This window comes from Chlorocebus sabaeus, chromosome 19 (genome assembly GCF_047675955.1).
Source record: "Chlorocebus sabaeus isolate Y175 chromosome 19, mChlSab1.0.hap1, whole genome shotgun sequence".
NCBI lineage: Eukaryota > Metazoa > Chordata > Mammalia > Primates > Cercopithecidae > Chlorocebus > Chlorocebus sabaeus.
In genome coordinates this window covers 11709163-11718330 of record NC_132922.1, presented here as the reverse complement: position 1 = coordinate 11718330, position 9168 = coordinate 11709163, and positions in this window count along the sequence as shown.

Below are 9168 nucleotides of genomic sequence, written 5' to 3'. Positions count from 1 at the left end.
AATCGCACCACTGCACTCCAGCCTAGGCGACAGAGCAAGACTCTGTTTCAAAAAAAAAAAAAAAAAAAATGAACCTTGCAGAACTATATGATATGTGTGTATATATACACATTATAAATACAGATTATATGCATGTATAATAATGTGTGTATCCATATAATAAGAAAATATGTATACATTACACAGATATAATTTTGATGTGTAAATACCAAAAAAAGGGGCCCTGAATATAATCTCTAAGGGAAGGCAGTCGGGGGGCCTCTGCAACTGCCTATGGTGGACCTTAGCTGGAAGGAAGCAGGATTGAGGCTACTCAGGAAGCCTTTGCATGGCCCAGCAAAGGCAAGAGCATGGCCCAGACTATGGCCCTGCAGCAGAATGGAGAGAGGTAACCAGATTAGAGAGAGAGAGAGAAGATGGGGTGAATTAACTGGGGTACCGGGCAGGTGGAAGGTCAGTTTGGATGCCCCAGTCTGGGAAAGCGTAGTGCCCTCCACTGAGCTGAGCCTTCTCCTTTCAGAGGGAGAAACAGATGTCATCAGAGGAGAAGCCCCTCACCTTCCTGCCTCAAACCTCTGCCCCAGGGGGACCACCTTCATGGGCAGGTGGTCCATCAGTCACACAGGGCTTCCCTCCTCAAAGGGCCAGGCACGCGGCTTAATGCTCCGCTGTCTTGAAATTCATAACAATTGTTAAACAAAGGTCCCCACGTTTTCATGCTGCATGGGACCCCACAAGTTATGCAGCCACCCCCAGTATGTCTATACCCACATCTGGCTTGCCTTACCTGCTCAGGCATCAGAATTATCTGTAGAGCTTGTAAAAACCCAAACTCTCAGACCCACCTCCACCTCTATTGGGTTCCTGATCTCAAGGACAATGGCCACCATCCTCTAAGTGTCTTAGGTCTTCTGTCCTCAAAGTGTGGTCTGAGACCTGCAGCATCAACCTCACTCGGGAGCTTGTCAGAAATGCAGATTCCCAGGCTCCACACCACACCCACCGAGTCAGAACCTGCAGTGTAGCAGGAGCCCCAGGGGACTCACGTGCACGTTCATTTGTGAGAAGCACCGTCTTAGGCTATATCAAGGGAACATTCTAGACTTTTCCCCCCTAATTCATAGGTCACCAGGTACTGTGAGTTCTTCCCTAGTTACATCGCACATCCCACTGCAACTGCCCCCAGGATGGCTCCTCTTGGAAGTCCCACGATCTTTCAGACTGAACATACCCAGACCTGAGCACCCTGCCCTCTTCTTCTCCCAGGTCACCTCTTCCTCCCACACCCCCTTCTCCTCCCTTTTTCCAGTACCTGTCCAGGTGAACTGAGTCAGCCAAGCCAGGTACCCAAGGAGCGTTTCAGGTCCTTCTCTGGCTCACCTCGCTCTGCCTCTCACCATCCCCTTCTCCCAGTCTCTATAGCCATGACCCCCCACCCTCCAAGACGTAGCCACCAGCACCTCTCACTTCAGCCACCTCCACCATCTCGCACTAGCAGTGGACTGACCATGTCACTCCTTAGAACAACCCCTCGGTGGCTCTCAGCTCGGGGCCATTCTGCACTGGCACACCTCCCCACCTGCTCTCTGCTTACTAAACGCTTCCACTATCACTATTGCTTCCAGCTTTCAAATCGAAGCCCGATCAGCTCCTCCTCCACAGCCTTCCCTGGCTACCCTTCTGCCTGCCCCCACCAAAACTTCTGGGCTCCCCTCAGCCACAGCCCTGGTCCTGCTGTGGTCTGCGTGTCTCCCCCAGCAGCCTGGGAGCTCCTCTGGGAGGGACAGGGAACTGCCTGATTCAGTCACCATCCTGATGCTCTGACTGGGGCCACGCACACAATAGGGGTCCTGTGTTTGAGTAGATAAAGGCCCAGAGAGCAAGCCACAGGGAGAGGGCAGAAGATGGGGTTACACAGCGGGAGTGGGGAAAGCTGTCACAGAGGTGTCCTTGTAGACCCAGCTACAGGTGGGAAGATTGCTTGAGCCTAGTTCAAGACCCGACAGGGCAACACAGCAAGACTCCATCCCTAAAAAATATTACATTTAAAATTTATTTTATTTTATTTTATTTATTTTTAGACGGAGTTTCACCCTGTCGCCCAGGCTGGAGCGTAGTGACGTGATCTCGGCTCACTGCAACCTCTGCCTCCCAGATTCAAGCGATTCTCCTGCCTCAGCCTCCCTAGTAGCTGGGATTAGTGCGCACTACCATGACTGGCTAATTTTTGTGTTTTTAGTAGAGACGGGGTTTCACCTTGTTGGTCAGGCTGGTCTCAAATTCCTGACATCAGGTGATCCGCCCGCCTCGGCCTCCCAAAGTGCTGGGATTACAGGCGTGAGCCACCACGCCTGGCCAAAAAATTAAATTTAAAATCTTAAAAAGGTCGGCCCCAGTTGAATAAAAAGTAGAGAGGGATGGCTGCAGGACGCCTGGTGCCCAGTTCTCGTCCAGAGCACTGGAGGACAGCAGGACTCTTTCTGCCCACCAGGTGGCGCCAGGACTCCGGCGTCCGGCTGCCCAGCGCTCGGTCCCCGCTTCCCCGAGTGTTGGGTGGATGGGGCACCAGGGAAGCAAGAGGTAAAGCCTGCAGGACCCACAGCAGGTCCTAGAGGGGACATGCCCCATCTGCTTTCCTTGCCTGAGCGTCCACCATCAGCACCCTCTACAGTACAGGGAGAAGGGCTGTGGACTGATGGCTGTGTCACGGGAAAATGGAAGAGAATGCTGAGCATCTCGTAAAGCCACTCAGCAGCTATCGGGTGATGGAGCCAGACAGTTGCACACCTGCAGGCTGGGTCACATCCTGTTTTCTGAAGACGCTCACCATGGGGCCTGTCTGCGTGGCCACCGGAGCCAGGATTGAGCCCAGACAGTCCAGTCCCAAATAGACCCACACTCTTAAGCACTGGGCTTGCCTGCTGCCCCTCCCTGGGGTTAGATCTCCTCCTCTTACAGATGAGGAAACTGAGGCCCAGAGAGGGGAATCGCTTGCTGAGGATCCCACCCCTCGTGTGGAGCAGAACCAAAATGAGGGCCCCTGCCTGGTGGCTCCGAGGCCAGCACCCCTTCCTCCGCCATCGTGGAGACCCCTTATCCCTTCCTGTCCAAGGAGCCCCGGCTCCCCTCCTGTGGGCTTTTCCCAGGAGCCTCCCTGTTCTGCCCAGCTCCCCGCTCCTCCCTTGCTCCAGACCCAAGCCACCCACAGACTACAACCCTTCCTACAGCCCCTTTCAACAGCCCCCGAGAGGATTTCCACCAGGGATTGGAAGAGGTCCTCATCCTTCCCACCCCCGGGCCGGATAGGGGCCGGAGGGGCAGGTGCGCGAGCGGCGCCGGATGGAGGATAGAGGGGCAGGAGGAGGTGTGGGCAGGCATGTCTTTTCCGGGTCCCACCTGAGGCTCCAGGTGCAGCCCCCTCGCACCATCTCCCGTCTGCTTGTGTTTGGGACCCGGAGCTGCGGCCGAGATCCATTTCCTCCCAGCCCCTGACCACCTGCTCCTGCCTCTCAGCATGTCTGCTTCTCCCCTCATCCCCTTACCAAGCCCTGGCTTCTGCTCCTTTCCTGCAAGCGCCCCACGGTTATCCTGCCTCTTCTCAGGGCACCCTTCCCTTTCTCCCCTGTCTCAGTCTTGTCTTGCCCCAGCTGGGCCCAGGGCAACCCCTTCCCTGAGCACTCCTCCACCAGCTCTCAGTCCACAGCTGGGAAAACTGAGGCCTCTAATCTGGGGCCTACTCAGGCACATGGTTGGAGCTTGGTTATCTGTATGTCCCCAAGGCCTTGCACAGAGCCCAGCACTGGGGTAGACTCTGCAGTGGGAGATGGTGGGTGGGTTCAGCTAAGCTGGAATCTGGCTCCACCGCAGCATGCTGTGCAGCCTGGAGCAGGTCCCTCAACCTCTCTGAACCTCCATTTTCTCATTTGTAAAACCAGGAAGAATGAGGCCGATTTCTTAGGGTTGTAGTGAGAACTGACAAGACAATGTATGCAAAATAAATATCACAGTATAAGGTGGTTGCTATTCATTCATTCTATAAATATTGATTGAACACTTTTTTTTTTTTTTTTTTTTCCAGATGGAGTTTCACTCTTGTTGCCCAGGCTGGAGTGCACTGGTGTGACCTCAGCTCACTGCAATGTCCGCCTCCTGGGTCCAAGCAATTTTCTTGCCTCAGCCTCCCAAATAGCTGGGATTACAGACGTACGCCACCATACCTGGCTAATTTTGCACTTTTTTTTTTTTTTTTTACTAGAGACGGGATTTCACCATCTTGGTCAGGCTGGTCTCGAACTCCTGACCTCAGGTGATCTGCCTGCTTCAGCCTCCCAAAGTGCTGAGATTACAAGTGTGAGCCACTGCGCCCAGCCTGATTGAACATCTATTGTGTCTCATTATTATTAAGTTCAAAAGAAAAGAAGCCAATCCAGCAGACCGCAGATTCCCTGACCTCCCATCCTATGCTGTTTCCTGGTGCATCCTCCACTCCTAATCCACACAGAGGCATCACCCTAAATTAGCTGGCTGCACATATCACTACCCTTGTCAAAAGCCCCCAGCAGTTCCCCGGTGCCTAGGGTGTCAGCTCCTGACTGCTGGCAGTGACACTCAAGACCCTCTGAGACCTGGCTCCAACCTCTTTTCCATGGGATCTCTCTTTATTTTGTGACACCGACTTCCACTACAGGTACGTGGATTTGGGTCCCATGGCCAGAACACCTTGGGCTTTCTCACTGCCACACCTGTGCTCCTGCTATGCCCTTGAGTGGAACAGCTACCATCTTTGTCCTTACCCAACAAAGTCCCATCTACATTTTCTGGCCCATTCCCCCACGTGGCCTCTCTGACCACCTGGAGCCAGGCTCTGAACCTCAGTCAGCCTCCTCGCCTAAGCATCCCGTCCCCCACTCCTCAGCCGGGCCCTGCAAGGCTTGCTCTGCCACCAACCATTTGCAGGAACCACTGGGCCAACAGGAGGTGCTGGACCGATACATGGCAGGGGATGGCCTGACTTGCCCGTGTGGTCAGAGTCCAGCTCTGCCACTGTCCCATGGGGATCATTCTTATCCATCACATTCCTAAATGGACTAGAATGGTGGCCTCCTCTGCCCCAGGGCCCTACTCTCTCCAGGCAGTGGAGAAAGAGCCAGGGGTCCCACCACCACCAACGGCCCCTCTGACACTGTAGGATATCTTCCCACAGTCACGGTGCAGGCATCAACCAGATACCAGAATAAATGGGATTATCCAGACGGGACCACTGGGCCAGAGCCTTCTGCTGGAGGGAGGGAGCTTTGCTCCTCCCCTACACCCTCCCTGTTCCAGGGCTCAGTCCCTTCTACAAGGTCCCACCAAGCCGTCACAAGCCTGCCCCATCTAGCGACAGGGATCCCCACTGGGGCATCTTGTCCATCTCGATGGTTAGCTCAGAGCTGACCTAGCTGCCTCCACGGAATTTCTGCCCCATTCATTCATCCTCCATGAGTTCCTTCTGCACACATTAAGCACGTACTGGGTGCTGCACACATTGAGCACCTACTGGGTGCTAGTTGATGTGCCAGCTCACCTGAGCTTTGCAACACCTCTATGAGATGTGAAGGCGGATACTGATAACGGTGATGGTTGCAAAACCAATGAAGAAAGTGAGGTGCAAGAGAGATCGCCACTGCACAGAATCTCACCATCAGGCAGCAGCTGGGCCAGGAGTAGATTTTCCATCTGGGTGACCCAGGAGCCCGTTCTCTTTCTTCCACTGAACTGAATAGGTCCCCTAGCAGGACTTGGGCGGTGTAATACTTGGGAAGGTGGGGGCAGGACTAGCCCATCCAGTCCCCCAAAGCCTTCAGTAGAGGGCACAGAGCTGGACCTGGGTTGGGGTTACCAAGGGTAGCCAAGAGTAGCTTTGGAGGCCTCAGCAGAGGAGCTGCTGCAGCCGCTGCTCACCCCCAGGAGCCTCCTTCTGAGAAGGAAGTATTATTGAGCCTACATTGTGCTGGGAGGGAAAACGTGGGGTCCTTGGAGCCCTGCCAACGCCTTGCCTTCAGGCTGTTTGGCTTTGTTTGTTTTTTTGGTCTTTTTTTTTTTTCCTTTTTCTTTGGGCTGATTGTTCTCATTAAATCTTTTTGTCCTGTTTTGTTTTTTACGGGGCTGACAATGCTGCTCAGTGCTTAGCGCGGCTTCCTGTGTTTCTGCCCCAGCGCAGGCCTCCATGGGGCCGTGCTTCCTGTTGTGAGCCGTCGCCATGGCAACTGGAGGCCCGGTGGGCTCCATGAGGGTGTGGGGAGGGGTGACATCAGTGACGTCAGCGGGTGAGAAGGCAAGGGGCAGGGGTCCGAGGGGGTTGCATGGGGGAGGGGCAGCCAGCAGCCAGCCGCGCATTGCTGAGAGCTGACTCACGGCGCGGAGGGGGAAGAATGCCCTCACATTCCTTTGGGAGGTAAACAAGGTCAGGGAATGCGGCTGGGATCCTGTTTACCTGACCCTGGCCCCCCGGGGGACCCAAAGCCCTACAGGACAACACAGTGGAACAGAACCAGCCAGAATTGGGGGGCTAGGGAAGCAGGGGAAAAGGGAGGGACGGTCAGGGGCCCCCGGGTGGGGGCCAGAGACAGAAAGACCAGGATTCCAATCACAGCTCCACTAGGTGACAGCTCTATGACTTTGAGCAAGCCACATGGCCTCCCGTGCCTCAGTTTCCCCTATTTCTAAATGAGGAGAACTTCTCGTGTAGATGGTCCCTTAGTCTCCAATCACTTTGGGCCGGTTTCAGGGGTGGCGAGGGTGGCAGCACAGCCCATGCCTCTGCATTTTCTCCGTTCTCTACCTGCCAAGGGCCTGATCCAAGGCTGGGTCTACACATCTCTGGCTGCACCTGATCCCGCTAGGGTAATGCCCCAGACCTGTAGCAAAACCAAAGGGCCGAGGCGGGCTGGCCTCAAAGGGAGGTGATGGGCGTACAGCCCAGGGCAGGGCGCAGCACCTCTAGGATCCCAGGGCTGGAGTCGGTGCAGCTAGCCCCGCTGGCTTCCCACACCTGTGTCCCCCCTTCAGCTCTCTCAGAGCCCCACCTCTTATTCCTGGACCCCCAGAGTGACCGCCTCCCCTGCTCCTCAGGGAGGGTCCAGAGGAGCCCCTCCTGGTGCCAATGGTCTGTATCCTAATCAAACTCTGCAATTCCATGGTGCTGAGATCTGCAAGAACAGCCCCGCATCTCTAAGACAAACCTTTGCCACCTTTGAAACGGACCAGCTGGGAATAATATGCCCTTCCCCCACAGGTGCCATGTGAGGGTGCAGGCCATGGCCCCACGGCCACAGTTGAGTTGGGGCCACCTGGCCTATGCTGAGAGTCTGGGTATCAGAGTCAGACTGGCTTTGCCGCTTGCTAGCTGGGGCCTTCGGGCAAGCTCCTTAGCCTCTGCGAGCCTCAGTTTCCTGATCTGCAAAGCAGAAGCTCCCAGGGTTGATGTGAGACTGAGTGAGTTAATTCACATGAAGCCCTTAGCACATAGTAGGCCCTCAAGTGTGCTGAACCCACACAGAGCCAGCCCCACAGACCCCGGCATCCTCCGCAGCAGCACCCGATGCCCCCGTCTCTGAGGGCTCCCCTGTGTTGAACACCCGTCCCAGTGCAGGAACAGTGTCCACCAGGTGCCCCATGGTTTTCCCATAAAGGGACCGGACTTGGGTTTCCCTGGACAGGGAATATCCTGTTCTGGGCTGGCGGTGGGGGGAGGAAGAGGAGCGGGAAGGACACGGCCGCTCCGCATTCCTGGCATTCTTGGCGGCTGCCCTGTCCAGCTGCCTCGGCGCTGCCGGGGGCCCTGGCCTGTTGCCAGCCTGGCCCGACACGGCACAGCAGCACCCTGCTTAGGGCGCCCCTTGGACTTGGGGTGATAGGGGACCCATCCTGTGCCAGTCCCACCCAGCCCAGACTATCGCAGAAGTAAATGAACCCCAACCCTGGAAGCAGAGATTCCAGGGCTCTGGGAGGAGTCAGTTAACAGAGGAGGGGTTTCTGCTCTCAGTTCTACCTTATGGAGCTCCCTAGCCCACCTACCGTCCCCAGGGAAGCTCTGGGGGTCAGGGCCTGAAGAGGGGAGAGGTAGAAGGCTCCTGGGTTCTAGTCTCCAGTGCCTGGACGGCCACGTCCCCTCTCTGGGACTCAGTATCTCTATCTGCAAGATGGGAGGTTTTGATCCCTTCCTTGGGCAACCCCTGTATCGCTGCCCTTGTCACGCTCTGTGACATCATCACTGCCTCTCTGCAGAGCCTGTGCCTCTGACCAAGGGCAGGAGCCAATCCCTTCTCCACACTGGGCCAGGCCTGGTGGGTTACAGCAGCTCCCATCGCCACACAGCCATGGTCTGCAGGATTCGAACATTCAGAGGGGAGGGCCTGGGCGTGGTCAGGCTCTGGAGCCCTCGCCCTGGGAGTGCCTTTGGGGTCCTAGGAGGAAGGGGGTCGTTGTCCAAGATCCCACAGCTAGCTCGGTCAAGTTGACCCGGGAATCCAGGGACTTGCTATTCCGCAAAACCACCAAAACTAGGGTAATTCTTTTCCATGTTTTTCTGCAAACGCCCCCTAGTTTCAGGCCCAGAGCAGTCTGGGGAGAAGCTGGGAGCTGGCGGCTTCAGAGACCTCCTCTCTGCAGGAGACCAAGCCTGCTCCCCGTGCTGCCCTCTGCCCTTGGAGAGCCTGGAGGGGTCCTCCAGGGTCCCGGACGGGACAAGCAGGAGGGGCTGCAGTGGGGTGGATGCATCTAGGCTGCCAGTCTCTGGCCTCCCACCCTCTCCCTCCCCTCTCTTGCTGGCTCAAGGACCACCCCAAGCCCCTGCCCAGTCCTGGGAACTCCAGCTCCATCTGCACTGCAGGCCCCATTTCCCACTTCAACAGCTTACGGTGGCTCTGGAGACAGAGACCAGAGCAACCTGGTCCAGGCCACAGCGAGAGGCAGGAGCAGCTCTTCGCTGGAGTCAGGAGCCCTGAGAAGTCCCTGGGCTTCTGCACCTCCACTTGACCATCACAGGGTTAGAGGATGTGGTCTCCGGGGCCAGCCCCATCAGTCTTCTGTGGTCCCAGGATTCTGAAATTCAACTTTTGGTTCTGAGACCATCAATTACCACCTTCTGCATGCTCTTAGGAGGATTAAGCAGAGGGAACTCCTCCC